Here is a 22,644-nt window from a genome sequence, read left to right on the forward strand (position 1 = left end):
CAGGAATTGGTGTTGTATGTTGTCAAATGCTTTTTCCACATCTATTGATAGTATCATGTGGTTCTGATCATTTTTCATGCCAATGTGGCAAATGATACTAATAGTCTTTCGTATGTTGAACCATCCCTGCATCCCTGACACAAATCCCACATGGTCATGGTGAATTATTTGTTTTATATGCTTTTGTATTCTATTGTTAAGGATTTTTGCATTGATGCCCACTAGGAATATTGGTCTGTAGTTCTCAATTCTTGTGGGTCCTTGGCCACTGTAGGTATTAGAATTGGTTTTTATTTGTTTTTGTTTTGTTTTTTTCTATCTCACATTTTAAACAGCGACACTCCAATCTATACAGTTACCTGGACTAAATGTCTTAGCTCAAAACACAGGCCATAGCATCTAAGGTTTGAAGCGTGGGAAACATCACCCAGCTCCTTTCTTTAAGTCCACACTCTTGCTGGATGGCAAGACAGATTGCAGAAGATTTCTAACGGAGGCAGAAACAGCTGCAGTGAGGAAGGCAGCTATTGAAGGGAATCCAGGAGCAGATCGAGCCTGCAGAGCGTCACTGTCCTTTTCTTGTGATGTCTTCTTCCTTCAGGGCAAACTTCCTCCTCAGGGTCTCAGAGATGAGGACAGCAGGGTCTTCCTCTTTCAGTAAGCTCCTGCTCACAGCTTGGCTCTGTTTTATCCGGTGAAAGTCTTTCAAGATCCCCATTCTGTCTGCAAAGCTGCTGGCCTTGGACAGAGAGATGCAGTCATCCTCTTCAGATGAGCTGCAGGTGGCTTTGTTTTCTGATTTACAACATTCAGGGCTGGCAGAACAAATCAGGGGGACTGATGGAAGCTCAGAGACCTCTACCTCAGTCTCCTCAGTGATGTCACTAAGGACAAAGGAAGCTGTAGAGTGGAATGAGGATCCAAGACAAGGTAAGGGAGAAGAGACATTTGAATTTCCTGGAGATAAGAAATCTGGCGTTAATGAAACCGAAGCTGCATCAGCGGCACAATCTTGGCAATCTGCCTGCGGAGGTGGCTAAGCTCATCCTGCAGCTCTGTGGTGCGGCTTAAGGCTGGCAGGCCTGGCCTCTTCAGGGCCAGGAGCCTCTCCTCAGACCCACACAGGTTGGGCACTGAGGCGTTCCGCTGCATGACAGTCAGAGGGCTGGGCTTCCAGGTGTGCCTCAAGGGACGCGTATCACTCCTGACCCGGGCGTAGGTCTCCTCTTCATCTGCAGCAATCCAGGCGATGTCAGCCAGGGTTGGCACTGAGGGCACGTCCCTCAGGCACAGGCCAGAGATGTTGGGTAGGGCCTCAAAGGAGGCCTGGGGACATGGCTTCAGGGGCAGGTTAGTTCCAATTCTTCGCACGACGCTGCAAGCAGCCCCATGAGGCTTGTTTTGCCACATTGGGATGGTCACATTGGCTTCCATCTCCGACATTGTGACTGGCTCCTGTGCTGGAAGGACAAGGCAGCCAAGGGCAGTTCCGGGGTCTCCAAGGCAGGAGGCGTGGCTCCTTCATATCAGGCCATCTTGAGGAACACACTTTCCTTCCTTTTCTCACCTCAATCCTGCTCCCCGGTATTAGAGTTATACTAGCTTCATAGAAATAGTTTGGGTGTTTCCTGTCTTTTTCTATGTTCTGGAAGAATATGTGTAGAATTGGTGCAGTTCTTACCTGAATGCTTGGTAGAATACTCCTCAAGCCATCTAGCCCAGGAGAATTTTTAGTGGTAATCCCTTAATAAGCTTGTCTATTTCCTCTATTGCTACAGGTCTGTTGAGATTCTTGATGTCCATGAGGGATAGGCTAGAGAGGGATTGCTTTCCCAAGTATTTGTCCATGTCTTCGAAGTTGTTGAATTCATTAGAGTATAGGCCTTCATATTACTGTGTAATTATCCTTTTGATTTTATTAGGGTCCATTGTAATGTGTCCTGTTTCTTTTTTTTTTAAATCATTTTATTAGGAGCTCATACAACTCTTACCACAATCCATACATACATCAATTGTGTAAAGCACATCTGTACATTCTTTGCCCTCATCATTTTCAAAGCATTTGCTCTCCACTGAAGTCCCTGACATCAGGTCCTCATTTTCCCCCTACCTCCCTGCTCCTCCTCCCAAATGAGCCCTTGATAATTTATAAATTAATATTTTGTCATATCTTGCCCTGTCCAATGAGTCTCTTCACCCACTTTTCTGTTGTCCATCACCCAGGGAGGAGGTCACATGTAGATCCTTGTAATCGGTTCCCTCTTTCCAAACCACACTACCTCTACCCTTCCAGTATCACCATTCACACCACTGATCCTGAAGGGATCATCTGCCCTGGATTCCCTGTGTTTCCAGTTCCTATCTGTACCAGTGTACATCCTCTGATCTAGCCAGACTTGCAAGGTAGAATTCTGATCATGATAGTGGGTGGGGAGGAAGCATTTAGGAACTAGAGGAAAGTTGTATGTTTCATCATTGCTACATTGCACCCCGTCTGGCTCGTCTCCTCCCCGAGACCCCTCTGCAAGAGGATCTCCAGTGGCCGACAAATGGGCTTTGAGTCTCCACTCTGCACTCGCCCCCTCATTCACTATGGTAAGACTTTTTTTTTTTTCTGATGATGCCTGATACCTGATCCCTTCGACACCTCGTGATCACACAGGCTGGTGTGCTCCTTCCATGTGGGCTTTGTTGCTTCTGAGCTAGATGACTGCTTGTTTACCCTCAAGCTTTTAAGACCCCAGACACTATATCTTTTGATAGCCAGGCACCATAATCTTTCTTCACCATATTTGCTTATTCACCCGCTTTATCTTTAGCGGTTGTGTCAGGAAGGTGAACATCATAGAATGCCAGTTTAATAGAAGAAAGTATTCTTGCATTGAGGGAGTACTTGAGTGGAGGCCCAATGTCCTTCTACTACCTTAATACTAAACCTATAAATATATGCGCATAGATATATTTCCCCATCCTCATATATAAATATATTTGCATATGCACATGTCTTTATCTAGACCTCTATAGATGCCCTTTGCCTCCCAGCTCTTTTCTCTATTTCCCTTGGCTTTCGTCCTGTACCACTATCATGCTCAGTTCCCACCTGGGTTTCAGCAATTCCTCTTGGTTACATTACCCTTGATGTAATGTGCCCTGTTTCATCCTTCATTGTTGCGAATGAAATTTGTTCCTTCCTTCCTATGGTTAGATTTGCCAGCAATATATCAATCCTATTAATCCTTTCAAAGAGCCAACTTTTAGCTGCATTAATTTTTTCCATAGTTTTCTTGTTTTCCCTCTCCTGTATCTCAGCTCTGATTTTTATTTCTTTCCTTTTACTATTCGTGGGATTGTTCTGTTGACTCTGCTCTAATTGGTGTAAGTTTTGTGCTGGCATATCAAACATAAATCTCTCTTCCTTTTTCATGTGTGTATTTATTGCTATCAGCCTTCCTCTGATAAATGCCTTTGCTGTGTCCCAAAGATTTTGGTATGTCATACTTTCATTCTCATTGGTTTCTAGAAACTTCCTGATTTCATCTCCGATCTGGGCCAATACCCACACCTTTTGCAATAGAAAGCTATTCATCCTTCAATTGTTTGCCCTTGTTTTCTTCATCATCCTATTGTTGATTTCCAACCTTATGGCATAGTTGTCGGAGAGAGATGTCTGTATAATCTCTATGTGCTTGAATTTACTCAGGTTCGACTTCTGTCCCAGCATGTGATCTATGTTGTAGTATGTTTCATGTGGACCTGAAAAGAATGTGAATTTTTCTGCATTTGGGTGGAAAACTGAAAATATCTATGTATCCTTTTCTTGTTTTATTCATGAATTCATGTTATTTATTTGATTTTTTCTTCTCTTTAATCATTTTTCCTACTCTTCTTAAAAGGAAAAATTCATACCATCCTTGAAAATGTTTTAATGTTCCCATTTTCTCTTATATCACACCATATAGGACTACCTATTACTTTTTTCCCCAACATACAAGAAAATTCCTCACAAAAGCAAATACACTCAAAGTAACATCCAAAACAATGCACAAATATAAAGAAGAAAAGAAATGAATCACTACACACACTCATACAAACACATACAAATACAAATCAAAATGACAGTAAAAAATCCATATATGTGAATTATTGAATGTTAATGGACTAAATGCATCAATAAAAAGACAGAGAGTATCAGAATTGATAAGAAAACAAAATTCATTAATGTGCTGCCTACAAGAAACACACCTCAGAAATAAAAACAAAGACCAAAAAGAAAAAAAAGAAAGACTAAAAATCGAAGGTTGGACAAAAGTATGCCAAGAAAATGGCAGCCAAAGAAAGAAAGAAAGAAAGCATCACAAAATTAATCTATGAAAAATTAGATTTCATGGCAAATAGAATAATGAGAGAAAGAATGGACACTGCACAGTGAATGAAGGAACAATAGCCTAATAGGATAGTCATAAAATACATATATGCACCCAATTAAACACCCTTTAAATACATTAATCAAATTATCACAGTATTGAAGAGAGATATAGACAGCTTGGCCATAAAAATGGGAGACTTCAATTACCCAGTCTCAAGGAAAGACAGATCATCAGGTGGAAAAAGCGCAATAAATGCACAAAGTTGCTCAACAACACAATTAACTTGACCTCCAACACATATACAGAACATTCTATCCAATAAGAACACAGTATGTGTTCTTTTCTAATGCACAGGACATTCTAAAAAAATAGACCGCATAACCTGAAAGAAGTACACCAGCCTGTGCAATCATGAGGTTTTGATGGGACCAGATAACAGGCATCAGAAAAGCCAAAACATACAAACAAAAAACATATTGTTGAGAATGAGGGGGGTTGGAGCAGAGACCCAAAACCCATCTGTAGACAGTGGAACATCCCTTTACAGAAGGGTCACAAGGAAGGGAGGAGTCAACAAGGGTTCAGTACAGCACTGTTGAAACACACAATATTCCTCTGGTTCCTTGAGGCTTCCTCACCCCTTACTATCATGACCCCAGGCCTGCTTTTCAGTTCTGGCTAAACTAGAGCATATACACAGGTATAGATAAGTGCTCACAACACAGAGAATCCAGGTCAGATAACCCCTCAGGAACAGAAATTGGAGTAGAGATACCAGGAGAGTAGGAGGAAGTTGGGACGAGGAGGGAAGGAAGGGAGACTGACCACAATGATTGACACATGACCACCACCACCATTACCCCAAGGGACAAACAACGGGAACCATGGGGGGAAGGGAGACAGCCAGTGCTGTAAGATATGAAAATAATAATTTATCAAAGGGTAACTAGGGAAGGAGAGGGGAAGGGTGGAAATAAAGGAGAGTTGATATTAAGGACTCAAATAGAAAATAAGTGTTAGAAAATAATGATGGCAACATATGTACAAAGACACTTGTTACAATTGATGTATGCATTGTTGTAAGAGCTGTAAGAGACCCAAATAAAGTGACCTTTAAAATAAATTTTAAAATAGACCACACACTGGGCCACAAAACATGCCGTAACAGCTTCAATAAGGCAGACTCTAAAACTTGATTTCTCATATAGCAATGCTATAAAACTTGAAGGTGAACAAGCGGCCATCTAGCTCAGAAGCAACAAAATCCACATGGAAGAAGCACACCAGCCTGTGCGACCAAGAGATGTTGAAGGGATCAGATATCAGGCATCAAAAAACAAAAAATCATATCATTGTGAGTGAGGGGTGGTGCTGAGTGGAGATCCAACGCCCATCTGTAGGTAACGGAACATCCCCTTACAGAAGGGTCATGGGGAGGAGACGAGTCAGTCAGTGTGCAGTGTAGCAACAATGAAACATACAACTTTCCTCTCATTCTTAAATGCTTCCTCCCCACCACTATCATGATCCCAAATCTACCTTATAAATCCGGCTAGACCAGAGGATGTACATTGGTACAGATATGAACTGGAAACAGGGAATCCAGGACAGATGAACCCCTCGGGACCAGTGGTGAGAGTAGCGATCCCGGCAGGGTAGAGTGAAGGTGAAGTAGAAAAGGGGAACAGATTATAAGGATTTACATATAACATCCTCTCTGGGGGAACAGACAACAGAGTAGTGGGTGAAGGGAGACGTCAGACAGTATAAGACATGAAAAAATAATAATAATTTCTAAATTATCAAGAGTTCATGAGAGAGAAGGGAGCGGGGAGGGAGGGGGGAAAATGAGTTGATGATACCATGGGCTTAAGTAGAGAGCAAATATTTTGAGAATGGTGAGGGAAATGAATGTAAAAATGTCCTTGACACAATTGATGTATGTATGGATTGTGATAAAAGTTGTATGAGAACCCAATAAAATGATTTTTAAAAACTTGAAATCAACAATATAACAGAAATATAGAGACAAAAACATGAAGATTGAATTATATACTACTTTAAAACAACTGGGCAATAACTCAAAATAGGGATGAAAATTTAAAATTCCTTGAAACAAATGAGAACGTTAGCACAATATATCAAAACTTTTGGGGCACATTAATAGCAGTCATCAGAGGTTTATTTATTTTAGAGCAATCAATGTACATATGAAAAACAGGAGAAATCTAAAATCAACACACTAACAAAAGACCTCAACAATTGGAACAAGGGCAACAATATAAACCCCCCAACAACACAAGAAAATAAATCATAAGGATAGCAGCAGAAATAAATGTACTTGAAAGCCAAATTTATAAAAAGGAAAAACCCGGTAAGAAGTTCGTTCTTTGAGAGGATTAACAAAATTGACACACCACTGGAAAATTTAACAAAAGGAAAGATTCAAATACCTAGAATATGAGATGAAAAGGATGCCATCACAATGGATCCAATACCTGCCCCTCCCCCCAGAAGAATTTGTTTCAAAGGACAATATTGAATCTGCAGCTCTGGGAGAGAGACATATCTGATCAGAGCACACGGGAGCAGATGAAGGGGGAGCTGGAGAGAGTGAAGCACATCCTGGCCCAATAGGCCCTGAGGATGATGACCCCAATTAGAGCAGCCAGTTCACAGAGAGGTCGACATGGCCAGCCCCACTATGAGATATGACGTCCCTCACTGACCCATGGCCCTGCAGGGGACAGCACCGGAGACACAGTATAGGAATTGTGCCTGACCTGATCCCACCACACCGAGGCAAAGCACTGGGGGAGTGCAGCGGAACAGCAAGGGAATGGAGCAGCAAGGTCCCCAGGGAATGCTGAAAGTGGACTTTGGGGCCAGGGCGTGGTGCCCCAACAGACTGGACTGGAAAACCCTCCTAAAGGCCAACAAACAATTCTTGAACTAACTACAAGCTTTCCTTTCTTGATGTGTTTTGTTTTGTTCTTCATCAGTGTTTTGTTGTTGTTGTTGTTGTTGTTTTGTTGGATACCGTTGGTTGGTTTTGCTCTGTCTTGTTTTTGTGCATGTTGTTATCTCCACAGGTCTGTCTAAATAGTATAGGCTGAATGAATTATCTGGAGGAAAAACAATGGGACCGACAGTTCTGGGGGGACATAGGATAGGGGGAAGTGGGGGGTAAGGAAGTGGTGTTAACAAACCCAGGGACAAGGGAACAACAAGGGAACCAAATTGGTGGTGAGGTGGATGTGACAGGCTTGGTAGGGAATGATCAAGGTATAGCTGAAACCCAGGTGGGGACGGAGCATGATAGTGGGACAGGAGGAAAGCCAAGGGAAATAGAGGACAGAGCTAGGAGGCAAAGGGCATTTATAGAGGTCTAGACAAAGACATGTACATATGCAAATATATGAGGATGGGGAAATATATCTATGTCCCTATATTTTTAGGTGTAGTATTAAGGTGGCGGAAGGACCTTGCGCCTCTACTCAAGTACTCCCTCAATGCATGAATACTTTCTTCTATTAAATTGACATTCTATGATGCTCACCCTCCTGATACAACCGCTGAAGCCAAAGCGTGTAAACAAGCAAATGTGGTGAAGAAAGCTGATGGTGCCGGCTATCAAAAGATAGTGTCTGGGGTCTTAAAGACTTGAAAGTGAACAAGCGGCCATCCAGCTCAGAAGCAACAAAGCCCACATGGAAGAAGCACACCAGCCTGTGCGATCACGAGGTGTCGAAGGGAGCAGGTATAAGGCATCATCAGAAAAAAAAAAACCTTACCATAATGAATGAAGGGGGAAGTGCAGAATGGAGACCCAAAGCCCATTTGTCAGCCCCTGGAGAGCCCCTTGCAGAGGGGTCTAGGGGAGGAGATGATTCAGTCAGGGTGCAATGTAGCACTGATGAAGAATACAGCTTTCCTCTAGTTCCTAAATGCTTTCTCCCCACTCCTCCCCATTATCATGATCCGAATTCTACCTTGCACGTCTGGATAGAGCAGAGGATGTACACTGGTGCCGATTGGAGCTGGAGGCATAGGGAATCCAGGGCAGATGATACCTCCAGGACCAGGGGTGTGAGGGGCGATACTGGGAGGGTAGAGAGTGAGTGGGTTAGAAAGAGGGAACCGATTACATGGATCTACATGTGACCTCCTCCCTGGGGGACGGACAACAGAAAAGGGGGTGAAGGGAGACGTCGGACAGGGCAAGATATGAGAAAATAATAATTTATAAATTATCAAGGGCTCATGAGGGAGGGGGGAATGGGGAAGGAGGGGAAAAATGAGAAGCTGATGCCAAGGGCTCAAGTAGAAAGCAAATGTTTTGAGAATGATGAGAGCAAAGAATGTACAGATGCACTTTACACAAGTGATGTATGTATGGATTGTGGTATGAGTTGTACGAGTCCCTAATAAAATGTTTTTTAAAAACACAATGGATCCAAATAAAATGAAAAGAATCATAACACATACTTTGAAAAACGATATTCCAACAAGTTTGGTGATGTAGAAGAGGCGTTTGCAAACTGCAGCTCCTGAGCCTCATGCAGCTCTTTTGTTACATGTATGTTACTTTGAAGTCAAATTAAACATGAAAATAAAATAAAACTCATTTTATTTTAAAATATTATTCCAATAATGCTCATTTCATTTGTTTATAAATATATATTTACGGCTCTCAAATAACAAATTGTTGTGAGGGATAAAATTGGCTCTTTTGTCTCCAATTTTTGCTGGCCCCTCATCTAGAAGAAATGGACAAATACCTAGAAATATATCAGCCACTTAAATTAATGTAGACAGATGTTGAAAAACTCAACAGATCCTTAACTAAAGAAGAACTAGGAAAAAAAATAAATAAAAAGAAGAACTAGAGCGCGGCATTAAGAAACTCCCCCTCAAGAAAAGTCCAGGATCAGAAGGCTTCACAGGGGAATTCTACCAAGTATTCCGAGATGATCCATCACCAGTCTATGCACACTATTCCAGAATATGGAAAAGGACAACACGCTCCCAATATCACTCTATGAAGCCAGCATAACTCTGTTACCCTAAATCAGGTGAAGAACCCACAAATATGGAAAACTACAGACCAATATCCCTCAATAGCAACAGAGCTTAAATTGTGAACGCTGATTTGTAGATGGCCATAGATGACTGTGAGGGCCCCAAATCCATTTACAGGGTCCCTACAGAGATTAAGCCTTTGGTAATGCCCTCTAACCAAGGTCAAACAATGTGAATAGCCCTGATATCAGAGTATTGTAAACTTGATTATGACAGATGTGATTACTAGGTGAAAATGTAATACCTGATTATTTGACCTCCCTATTGACTCACTTTTAAATTTGTTATAGTTTTTAATACTTCTTTATTTCTTGATAGAGGTTATTTGTTTGATTTATTTTTGTTATTGTTGATGGTCTTTAAAAAGTTTTTGCTTTGGGGAGGTATATGTTTTAGTAAATGAAATCCAGCATAATTAAATCCATAGAGACAGTAACTGGATGAATGGCTTATTGCAAGGGGATGTTGGAGAGAAATCCAGAGCTAATAATGAGTACAAGAAGGAAAAAATGTTCTAGAAGAGATTGTGGTGATGATTATACAATGCTTTTTAATATGATTGAACTATGAAAGGGTATGTGTGAATTTATGTCAATAAAGCTATTATTTTAAAAGTGAGAATAGTAAGATTTCCACTTGCGTACTTTAGACATGTTATCACAATAAAGGACTAATTGCTAGAAAAGGACACCATATTTGGTAGAGACAGTGAAAATGAAGGAAATCCTAATCAGAGGACTCATAAACACAAAAATCAGCTCACATTTATTAATGCCCATGAAAATGACACTGGATGGGGACACATTTTTGCCTGTTGTACATATGATTACAAAGAGTCAGAGTTGATTCAACTAAACTCCTTAACAAAACTTTCTCTGTAAGCACACATGCATGTGCACGCACATACACACATATAGATGGAACGAATACACAGAATCATTATATCAAAAAGATTTAGGTAACTTTCAACCATTTCAAGAGGTTCACTATGAGCAAGAACCAATGGTGCTGAAGAAATTCAAGCTGCACTGGATGCATTAACGAAAAACAAGGTTCCAAGATTTTGTGGGACATCAATTGAAATGTTTCAGTAAACTGATGAAGCGTCGGAAGCACTTACTCATCTATGCCAGGAAACTTGGAAGACAGCTACTTGGCCAACTGATGGGAAGATGTCCATATTTGTGCTCATTCCAAAGAAAGGTGACCCAACAGAATGCTCAAGTATTAGAACAATTTCATTAACATGCAAGTAAAATGCTGCTGAGGATCATCCAACAACGGTAGCAACAGTACACTGACAGGCAGCTGCCAAAGGTTCAGGCTGGATTCAGAAGGGAACACGTGACAAGCGATCTCATTGCTGATACCAGATGGATCTTACCTGAAAGCAAGGAATGCCAGAAAGATGTTTGCTTGTGTTTTACTCATTTATGCCAGAGTTCAGCAAACTGTGACTTGTGAGCAATATGCAGCTCTTGTGGTATGTGCATGCGGTTCTGCAATAAAATAGGAAATGAAAACAATACTTTCATAATTTCATTTAAATGATATTTTCAGATAATGGTGATATCATTTGTTTGTAAAAAATTATATACTCATATTTATAGCTTACAGGTAATTTTTTAATTGTTGTGAGGGATAGGATTGGCTCTTTAGTTTCAAAAGTTTGCCAACCCATGGACTATGCTAGGGCATCCCACTGTGTGGACCCTAACTTCCTGTGGCTAGCCTTGAGAAACTGGGAATCACAGAGCATTCTGGTGTCTCATTCAGGACTCACACATGAATCAAGAGACAGCTGTACGAACATAGCAAGAGCATCCTGTTGTGTTCTTTGGTGCCATTCAGGTCGGTTCCAACTCATAGTGACCCTATGCATGATGAATGAACCACTGCCTGGTCCTGCACCATTCTCACAAGGATTCCTAACCTTGACTCATTGTTGCAGCCACTGTGTAACCCATCTTGTTGAGGGCCTTCCTCTTTCTGGCTGCCTCCACTTTTACAAGCACAGTGGCCTTCTACAGGGAATGCTCTTTCCTGACAATATGCCCAAAGGCCATGAGAAGGAATCTTGTCATCCTTGCCTCTAAGTTTCCATTCTGGCGATACTTCTTCCAAGACAAATTGGTTTGGTCTTTTATCGGTCCATGCTTTGAAAAGTCTTCACCAGCAACACTATTCAGATGCATTGATTTTTCTATAGTCTTCTGCCGCAGTCCAGCCGCAGCGGGTCCAGGTCCCCTGCTAGGTGGGTAAGGCTTCAACGTGTGGGAGACAGAAATCCCACAACTCAAAGGTTGCAGTGACTGTTCCCATTTTATTCATGCAAAGCTTCAAATTATATATTATTTTTCTTGGCTTAAAGCTTATGGTCTGAGATCATACATTGGGAAATTCTCAGGCCACAAGACCATAACAAGTTACATCTATCACATCATGATTCTTGGCTAAAAATTAGTACATCTTGAAACTAAAACATTTTCATACTAGGGTGATAGACATAAACCTTCCAGCTTCTTTGAAGCCGGACCAGGCGTCGTTCGACTCTGTCTTCGACGTCGCAGCAGGACTGGTCCCCTCAGTCTTCCTTATTCAATGTCCAATGTTCACATGCATATGGAGCAATTGAAAAATCAGAGCTTGAGTCAGGCACATTTTAGTCCTCAAAGTAATATCTCTGCTTTTATACACTCTAAAAACATAATAGCAGAAACCAGGAAACCCCCAAAAACCCAATTATAGAGGAATGAAAAACAAGCACAGGTACGTTCCTACTATGAAATATTGTGCGACAGTAAGAAAAATGACAACTCTTAGCACCACAGAATTGATCAAAATGAGAGAACATGATACTTAGAAGATCAATCTATCTTTTTAAAAAATATAATCATTTTATTGGGGGCTCTTACAGTTCTTATCACAATCCACACATGCATCCACTGTGCCAAGCACATTTGTACATTTGTTGCCATCATCACCTTCGGAACAATTTACTTCCACTTGAGCCCCTAGCATCAGCTCATTCCCCACCCCCTCCCTCCCTCATGAACCCTTGATAATTTATAAATTTTTTTTCATGTCTTATACTGACTGCTGTCTCCCTTCACCCACCTTTCTGTTGTTCATTCCCCTGGGAGGGGGTTATATGTTTATCATAGTGATCGGTTCCTCCCTTCTCCCCCCACCTTCCCCCCAACCCCCTGTCATCTCCACTCACATTTATTGGTCCTGGGGTGTTAATCTGTCTTGGATTCCCTGTGTTGCAAGCACTGATTTGTACCAGTGGACATGCTCTGGTCTAGCTGGATTTATAAGGTAGAATTGGGGTCATGATGGGGGTGGGGGGAAGCATTAAAGAACTAGAGGAAAGTTGTATGTTTCATTAGTGCTATACTGCACCCCAACTGGCTCGTCTCTTACTTGTGATCCATCTGTGAGGGGGTGTCCAATTGTCTACAGATGAGCTTTGGGTCTCCACTCTGCCCTCCTTCTCGTTCACATTGATATGATTTTTCTGTTCTGGGTCTTTGATGCCTGATACCTGATCCCATCAAAACCTTGTGATCACATAGGCCGGTGTGCTTCTTCCATGTGAGCTTTGTTGCTTCTCAGCTAGATGGCCACTTGTTTATCTTCAAACCTTTAAGACCCCATATGCTATATCTTTTGATAGCCGGGCACCATCACCACATTTGCTTATGCACCTATTTTGTCTTCAGCGATCCTGTCAGGAAGGAGCTTAGTCAATCCTACAAAGATAAATATTTAATATCAATAATGTTACAAGGAAAAACAAAGAATAAATGTGATTTACACACCAATAGACAAGACTTTGATGACAATTAGGAAGTCAGGGATGGGGGCAGAAACAGAGAGAGGGCAGGGATGGATTGTTCAGCATGGGAGGGAAAAATGATAGAGGGGCAAAGTACATAAAGCAAGAATTTAATAAGATATTGTTGTTGATTTTACTTCTCTTTTTAATTGTCAAGTTTCATTACATGATTCCCTTTATTGAAACTATAAAAACATTTTCTATAAACATAACATAAAGTACAACGCGCAAATTATCATATTTACAGAAACAATAAAGTATAATAAAAAACTTGTTTATAAAAATGTGTTTTTTAAATCATTTAACCACATTTCCAGGTCTGTGTGTAATACATTTCCCTCTGAGTGTAATACAATTTTGAAGCATGGGCAACAGTCTTCAGAAATTAATTTTTTGACTGGTAAAAATGAAAAGGGAGACACAAAAACTCAGTTCACAGGCAGATGTGAGAGAGAGCCGGCACCGGTCAGGGGCTGCATCAGGTAGGAAGCAGAGCCTGACAAGTCCGCTTGTCTGCTTCTCCCTTCCTTTCGGTGATTCCAGAAGTCCGCAGGCTGTCCCATGCCGTCGTGGGCTGTCTGTGCCACACACAGGCTCACAGTGTATTGTACTCCACACACTTGGACGGGTCTGTAGAAGAGTGCTTCTGGCAAATGGTCATTAACCACTTCAATCCCTGAATATATTTCCACTGTGTTTCATCATTTAAAACACGTGCAACGTGCTTGGAGAAGATCTTTGCCCTACCAGTTCTGGCATGAATACCAACCATAGTGACGCCAATAGGCCAAGGGGCGTTTCCAATGGCCATCTGCAGATATGCATCATTAGCCTTCACATATTTTCTCTGCAGCATGAATGTAATAATATCTGTTATCGATTCCTTAATATCAGCAGGAAGATTCCTTTTCCTTAACTTTCTGAACAGCAGTCGGAGATACATCTCCGTCTGTTCAATTTGCCCTGCACGCTGCGTTTCACGGAGTCTTCTCTGCCATTCAGTTCTCTAGCCCACACGCCAAGGAGAAACTGGGGGAATTTGGTAAGGATGTCCATGTCTTTATGATGGTCACCTTTGCCTAAAGATTCTCCCAAGGCCTCTAACTCCCCAATAGTGGTGTATTCTTCGTGAACCTTCAAATCATTCTGTGTGTCTTCTTCCCCAGCTTCTTGACCACCCACAACTTCATTGAGGTATTGCTGATCAATCTTATCCAAAGCTGCTTTCAGATAATTTCTCAGTCCCTTGTTCACTTCTGGTGAGAGGATCTCTATCTTTTGTAAACGCTGAAAAGCATCATCTGCTTCTCCAAATAATCTGATTGGTTCTCCTCTTTCTCTCAATCCCTGATAACCTCTTGCCTAGAAAGTGTCATGGGTGATTTTTCCTCTGCCAGTTTAAGCTGTAACACTGGACTTGAGGCAGTTAGGGTTTCGGATCCTCCTCTTTGGGCTGGATCTTGTAGCCACATCTTTCCAAATATGCTTCCTCTTCTTTTTTTTGCAAGTTCACTACGCTTGAAATATTTTTTTTTTTCCGCCAACAGGTTCCTGTCCTCCACCAGTTGCTGCTTCCGGAGGATTTCCGACTTGAGAATGTCCATCTCCCAGCCCTAGTTTCCCCTCCGCTGATGCTTGGCAACTGGCAAGGCTCACCAAGGGTCTGATTTTACTTCTTAAGATGGGCTGTGTAACTATATATTGTATGCTTCTTAAAATCAAATAAATAAACAAATCCTTCTAGATTCATTATCCCTCAACTCTAAGTAGTGGTCTGAGTGGCTTTAAAATAAAGCAAAAGAGAAGAAAAATTAAAATTGAAATGGACATGGAGTCTTTAGTGACAAGCAAGTTAAACTCAAACAACAAAAAAAGAAATTTTCTGTTTAGCTCTTTGACTTCATCATTTCTTCCATTTGCCTTAGCTACTCTATGATGAAGAGAAAGTTTAGAGTCTCTTCTGACACCCACTTTGTCTTCTTTCTTTTCTGTCTCTTTAGTGACCTGCTTCTGTCCTCATAAGTGCAAAATGTCCTCTCACAGCTCATCAGTGGTTCTGTCATTAGTGTTCAATCCAGTAAATCTGTTCTTGAGCTGCTTTCAAAATGCAGGTGGGATAGACTAAAGGTCTTATTGCTTCTCTTAATTTTCTTCAACTTCAAACTGAATTAACATACACATATTTGATAGAGGACATTTCTACAAAAGAATTTACATGTGCTACTAATGTTATATTCATGAATATGGTAGTGCATATAAGCACAAAACTATGAAAACCTCTTATTTATATTTATTTATTTTGATTTTAAAAAATCATTTTATTGCGGGCTCATACAACTCTTATCACAATCCATACATACATCTGTTGTGTCAAGCACATTTGCATATTTGTTACCATCATAATTCTCAAAACATTTGCTTTCTGCTTGAGCCCTTGGTATCACTCCTCATTTTTCCCCCTCACTCCCCGCCACCCCCCATGAGCCCTTGATAATTTATAAACTATTATTATTTTGTCATGTCTCACACTGTCCAGCAGCTCCCTTCACCCACTTCTCTGTTGTCCATCCCCCTGGGGGGGGTTATAAGTAGGTTATTATGGTTGTTTCTCCCTTTCTCCCCGCCCCCACCTTTCCCTTACCCTCCTGGTATGGCTACTCTCAACATTGGTCCTGAGGAGTTTATATGCCCTGTGTTTCCAGCTCTTATCTGTACCCATGTACATGCCAGATTTGTAAGGTAGAATTAGGGTAATGATAGTGGGGTAGGGGTGGGAGAAAGCATTAAAGATCCAGAGGAAAGTTGTATGTTTCATCAGTGCTAGACTGCACCCTGACTGGTCCGTCTTCTCCCCAAGGCCCTTCTGTAAGGGGATGTTCAATTGCTTACAGATCGGCTTTGGGCCTCCACTCTGCACTCACTCACATTATGATTTTTTGTTTTTGATGCCTGATACCTGATCCCATCGACACCTCATGATCACACAGGTCGGTGTGCTTCTTCCATTTGGACTTTGTTGTTTCTGAGCTAGATGGCCGCTGGTTTATCTTCAAGCCTTTACGACCCCAAATGCTATATCTTTTGGTAACCGAGCAATATCAGTTTTCTTCACCACATTTGCTTATGCACCCACTTTGTCTTCAGTATCATGTTGAGAACATGAGCATCTCAAAGTGCCAGATTATTAGAACAAAGTTTTCTTGTGGTGAAGGAATAGTTGAGTAGAGGCCCAATGTCCGTCTGCTTCCTTAATGCTAAAGTTATAAATATATGTACATTCATCTATTTCCCCATCATCATATATAAATAAATTCAGATGTGTACATACCTGTATTTAGATCTCTATAAATGCCCTTTGCCTCCTAGTTCTTTCCTCTATTTCCCTTTACTTTCCTCTTGTCACACTATCATGTTCAGCCTTCATTTGAGTTTCAGTAATTCCTCTCAGTTACATTGCCCTTGATCAAGCCCTACCAGACCTACACTCTCCTCACCATCAAGTTTAGATCACTTGTTTTCTTGTCCTTTCTCCTTCCTCCCCCTCTCCTATGTCCTCCTGGAACTGCCGTTCTGTTGTTCTCTCTTCTGGCTTGTTTATTCCACCTATTCCATTCAGATAGGCATGCAGCGACAACAATAAAATATGCACAAACGCAAGACAAAGCACAACAAAGCAACAAGAGAAAATAAAACAATAGCTACAACAACAACAACATCAACAACAAGGCAATGAGGCAATGACCAAAAAATAGGGAAAGTCTATAAATACTTCAAGGTCTATTTGTTATCCTTTATGAGTGTTTTTCAGTCAGTCTGATGGGGTACCATGCCCTGGATCCACAGTCTATTTCTAGTGTTCCCTGGGGACTTCGGTGCTCTGCTCCCCTTGCTGCTCTGTTGCACGACCCCAACATCTTACCTCGATGAGGTGGGATCAGGGCGGGCACAATTCCTACCATGTGTCTCAAGTGTTGTCCCCTGTGGTGCTATGGGTCAGTGAGGAACGTCGTGTCTCATGGGGCGGCTGGCCCTACCGTGCTCTCTGTGCTTTGGCTGCTCTGAGCAGGAATATTGTCCGCAGGGCTTGGTGGCCCAGGATGTGCTTCTCTCTCTCTCTTCCTCCCCCTTCATTGGCTCCTGGGTGCTTTGATCAGACACGTCCCTCTCCTTGAGCTGTAGCTTCAGTGCTGTCCTCAGAAATGAATTCTCCGGGGGGAAGTGGGATGTCCACTTAATTAGTAATGGGACTGACCCTCAGACCTCTCTATTGGAAAACCTCTTATTTATAACCACATACCTGAAGGGAAGAGTTCCTGGGTTCAGGATTCGGAGCTATAGTTTCCGGGACACCAATGCCTATTAGTATAACATCATGAGCAAAGATAATGCTCTATAGCCTAGTGTTTGTAAGTAATGACCGGGATCCTAAAAGCTTCTTGGCAGCCAGCTAAAGTGCAACTTGTTGTCGTTCCACATCTGGAGTGAAGAAGAAGAAAGAAAAGATACAAGAAGCAATTAGTTCAATGGATCGTGTGAACCTCGCCCCCTATGGCCATGAAACCAGAACTAGATGAATCCCCAGCTGTCACTGCTCACCACTCAGAAAAGAATAGCAGGTCTTGGATCTAGTGGGAGGTTAGAGTTGGAGGAAATGTGGACTAAAACTCAAAATCATTAAGACCAGGATTAAGACAGGTGAAATCCGTGATGGCCATTAGAAACCCTTGAGCCCTGTGGAGCCATTCTGAGGCTCCACTTTCACCCAAGCACCAGGCAAGTCTATACGGTGAACAGTAACAAAAGAGAGGTACTCAGTCCCTGGAAAAACCAACAACACAAGACTATGGGGAGTATTTCTCCCAAGTAAACGTTCAAAAGGCAAGGAAATATAGTGAAGAGGATAAATGGAAACAGTTAACAAGGGAGCAAATGGGAAGAATGCTGTTCCATTGTGGGGTTGCAGTCAATGTCACAATTCAAAATGGGTATGAATTGTTCAATGGAAAACCAATGTGCTCTGCAAACTTCACTCAAATCATAATAAAAAGGCCAACAATAAACAAAATGAAACCAGAAAGAACAAGCTAATCCAAAGCGAGAAGAAAATATAATAAGATTTGGACAAGAAAATATGAATCAGAGAGCAAAACAATAGAAAAATCAATAAAACCTCCATTGACAGTAGGCTAGGCCATTCACCAACACTTAGCAATAACATGAACAACTATGCAAACAAATTAGATATCCTAGATGAAACAGAAAAGACACAAAGTACTAAAACAAATTCAAAAAGAAAATGTTAATAAGAAGGAACAGAAAATATGAATAGGTCTAGAACAATATTGATCCTACCAAACATTTAAAGAACTAATAAAAATTCTTAAGAAATTAGTTAAAGATATCGAAGTGGTGGCCAGGTGTTGTCAAATCATCTCAAACTTTTATAGCACTGCCCTGTCCTCTTCCATCCTCACAATTGTTGTGCGTGAGCCCAATACTGTTGACACTGGGCCAGTCATCTCACTGAGGGTCTTCCTCTTTTACACTGGTCCTCCGCTTTACGGAGCATAATGTCTTTTTCCCAGGAACTAAGATCTCCTGATAACAAGTCCAAAGTCTTGTTAATTTTAAGCGCATTCTACTTAACTTCCTCCAAGACATATTTATTTGCTCCTTTTGGCGGTCTATGGTATTTTCAACATTTTTTCCCAACACCTTATTTCAAGTGTACCAATTCTTCTCCATTTTGCCTTATTCAGTGGCTAGCTCTCACATGCACCTGAGGCAATTTAAAATATGAAGGCTTGGGACAGGTGCACGTGAGTTCTCAAAGCGATCGCTTGGCTCTTTAAAACTTAAAGAGGTCTTGTGCAGCAGATTTTCACAATGCAGTATCTCCTGGATGCTTCTTCTATGATTGTTGATTGTAAACAAAAACAAAATGAAATCTTTGACCATTTGAATCTCTTCTCTGTTTTCCATGATGCTGTCTGTTGGTCCAGCAGAGAGCTCTTTGGTTTTCTTTAGGTGGAGGTGCCATCTCTAGTGAAGGCTCTAGTCAGTCATCGTCCTCAGTAAGTACTTTAAATCCTCTTTGTTTTCAGCAAGCAAAGTTGTGACATGGGCATATTGAAGCTGGTTAAAGAGTCTTCCTCCCATTTTGATTCTGCATTCTTCTTCATAGAGTCCAGAGTCTTGAATTATTCCCTTAGCCTGCAGATTGAATGCATATGATAAAAGGATAAACACATGTTGCCTGATTTCCTACTATTTAGTATCTTCTTGTTCTGTGGGAATGACTGCCTTTCGAGCAATGTATAGGTTCGACATGAACACAATTAAGCATCACAAACCATATAATTATCTGGTTCCAGTCCAGCTCAGCTCATATGGTGTCACATGTCTAGGATTTCAATCTTATGCATTTCATTTCATTTTTGATGATTTTCAATTTCCCTAGATTCATACTTTGTACATTCTACATTCTGATTATTAGCGCATGTATGCAGCGGTTACTTCTCCTTTTGAGTCACCCCCCATCAGCAACTCTACGTTAAGGGGACACCTTTTCCCTAGTAGCATTTTAAGTGCCTTCCTGCCCAACGGACTTACCTTCTGGCATTATGTCAAACAATGTACCACTTCTCTTCATTAATTTTCTAGTGGCTAGCTTTTCAGAAGTGGGCTGCATCTTCCTTCTTATTTAGAAGTTCTGCTGAAAGCTGCTGGTATCTGAAATACTGAAGGCATACCTTCCAGCATTATCGCAACATGCATGCCACAGTATGACAGGTGGACAGATTAATGGAAGATAGAAAAGGGCTAGAACAACTCATAACTAATTTTATGATGCTAGTAATATGCCACCACCAAACCAGACAAACAGTAAGAGAATCCAAAAGGACAAAATATCTATATTAACACGAACAAATTACATTTGACAAAAAGCTCACAAACTGCATCCAGCTACATATCAAAATAATTATCCATCATGACCAAGTGGAATTTAATCCAAGAATTCAAGGTTGGTTCAATATTTTTAAAATACTGAATGCAATATATCTCATTAGCAGAATAAAATTTTAAAAACTAATAAGCATACAATCCTCTTAATATGATGTAGAAAAGGCAGTAGACAATTTGACACTCAATATAAAAATATGCAACAGACTAGGAATAGAAGGGAACTGCCTTATATGATAAAGTGTTGTTATAAAATGTCTTCAGTTAATATCATATGTAGTGGTGAAAGACTGATACTTGATTTCCCCATAAGTTCAGGAACACGGCAAAGGTATCTACTATTTCCACTGGTACTCAACATTGTACTAAAAATTCTAACCAGGGAAATTATGCAAGAAACAGAATTTTTTAAAAATCCAGGTTGAAAGGGAAGAAATAAAACTACCTATGTTAACGGATGATTTTCAGAAAATCTTAAGAAATGCATGAAAAAGGAATACATTTAACAAATGAATTCACCATTGTTGAAGGACCATTGTACATCTAGACATAAAAAATTAACAATCCAAAATAAAGATAAGCTATTAATTTGATTTGTAATATCATCAAAACAATAAAACATTTAGGAATATATTAACAAAATATGCACAACACTTCTACCTTGAAAAGTGTAGTATATCATTAAAAGAAATTAAAGCTCTAAGAGATGCAAAGATAGTACATGCTCATGAACTGGAAGACTTAGTGTTGCTAAGAAGGCAATTTATAGAATCAATAAAATGCCTGTCAAAATTCGGCTGCTTTTTTTCTTTTATATAAATTAATAAACATGTCTCAGAATGTATATGAAAATATGAGATGCTGAATACCAGAACAATCTTGACAAAAAAGAAAAAATATTAAGGGACTCATCCTTCTTGATCTCAAACTTATTACATTTATAGCCATCAAGACAGTGTGGTACTGGTATCAGAAGAGACATATAAACTAATGGAATAGGATTGAGGGTCCATAAATGAACCTTTATTTTTATAGATAATTGATTTCTGATTAGGGTGTCAAAATGATTCCATAGGAAAAAGAATGATATTTTCAACAAAATAGTGCTGGATCAGATGGATATCCACAGGTAAAAGAATGAATTTGAAAAACAACAAAACAATGAATTTGGACTTCTATAGCTACATACCTTATACAAAAATTAATTAACTTAAAAGATTTAAAGGAAACTCCCTCAATGCATGAATACTTTCTTCTATTAAATTGGCATTCTATGATGCTCACCCTCCCGACACAATCGCTGAAGCCAAAGCGGTGAACAAGCAAATGTGGTGAAGAAAGCTGATGGTGCAGGGCTATCAAAAGAGATAGCATCTGGGGTCTTAAAGGCTTGAAGATAAATAAGCGGCCATCTAGCTCAGAAGCAACAAAGCCCACAGGGAAGAAACACACCAGCCTGTATGATCACGAGGTGCCAAAGGGATCAGTTATCAGGCATCAAAGAACAAAAAATCATATCATTGGGTGCACACCTCCATGATATGATCGCTGAGGACAAACGGGTGCATAAATAAATGTGGCGAAGAAAGCTGATGGTGCCCGGCTATCAAAAGAGATAGCATCTGGGGTCTTAAAGGCTTGAAGGTAAACAAGCGGCCATCTTGCTCAGAAGCAACAAAACCCACATGGAAGAAGCACACCAGCCTGTGTGATCATGAGGTGTCGAAGGGATCAGGTATAAGGCATCATGAAAAAAAAAAAATCTTACCATAGTGAATGAAGGGGGAAGTGCAGAGTGGAGACCCAAAGCCCATTTGTCGGCCACTGGAGATCCCCTCACAGTGGGGTCTAGAGGAGGAGATGAGTCAGTCAGGGTGTGATGTAGCACCGATGAAGAATACAGCTTTCCTCCAGTTCCTAAATGCTTCCTCCCAGCTCACTACCATGATCCGAATTATACCTTGCAAGTCTGGGTAGAGCAGAGGTTGTACACTGGTGCAGATAGGAGCTGGAGGCACAGGAATCCAGGGTGGATGATACCTTCAGGACCAAGGGTGTGAGGGGCAATACTGGGAGGGTATAGGGAGAGTGGGTTGGAAAGAGGGAACCGATTGCAAGGATCTACATGTGACCTTCTCCCTGGGGGACGGACAATAGTAAAGGGAGTGAAGGGAGACGCCGAATAGGGCAAGATATGACAAAATAATAACTTATAAATTATCAAGGGTTCGTGAGAGAGAGGGGAGCGGGGAGGGAGGGGAGAAAACGAGGACCTGATGCAAAGAGCTTAAGTGGAGAGCAAAGGTTTTGAGAATGATGAGAGCAATGAATGTACAAATGTGCTTTATACAATTGATGTATGTAAGGATTGTGATAACAGTTGTGAGTCCC

General features: G+C 40.9%; 2 pseudogenes; both read right to left on the reverse strand.

Moving 5' to 3' along the window:
- Positions 1-565: 565 nt before the first annotated feature.
- Positions 566-1,576, reverse strand: LOC142445825 (mitochondrial fission regulator 1-like pseudogene; annotated as a pseudogene).
- Positions 1,577-13,885: 12,309 nt separating this feature from the next.
- LOC142446683 (pre-mRNA-splicing factor 18 pseudogene) lies at positions 13,886-14,902 on the reverse strand (annotated as a pseudogene).
- Between the last annotated feature and the right edge of the window lie 7,742 nt (positions 14,903-22,644).

This window comes from Tenrec ecaudatus, chromosome 4 (assembly GCF_050624435.1).
Source record: "Tenrec ecaudatus isolate mTenEca1 chromosome 4, mTenEca1.hap1, whole genome shotgun sequence".
In the NCBI taxonomy this organism is placed as follows: Eukaryota; Metazoa; Chordata; class Mammalia; order Afrosoricida; family Tenrecidae; genus Tenrec; species Tenrec ecaudatus.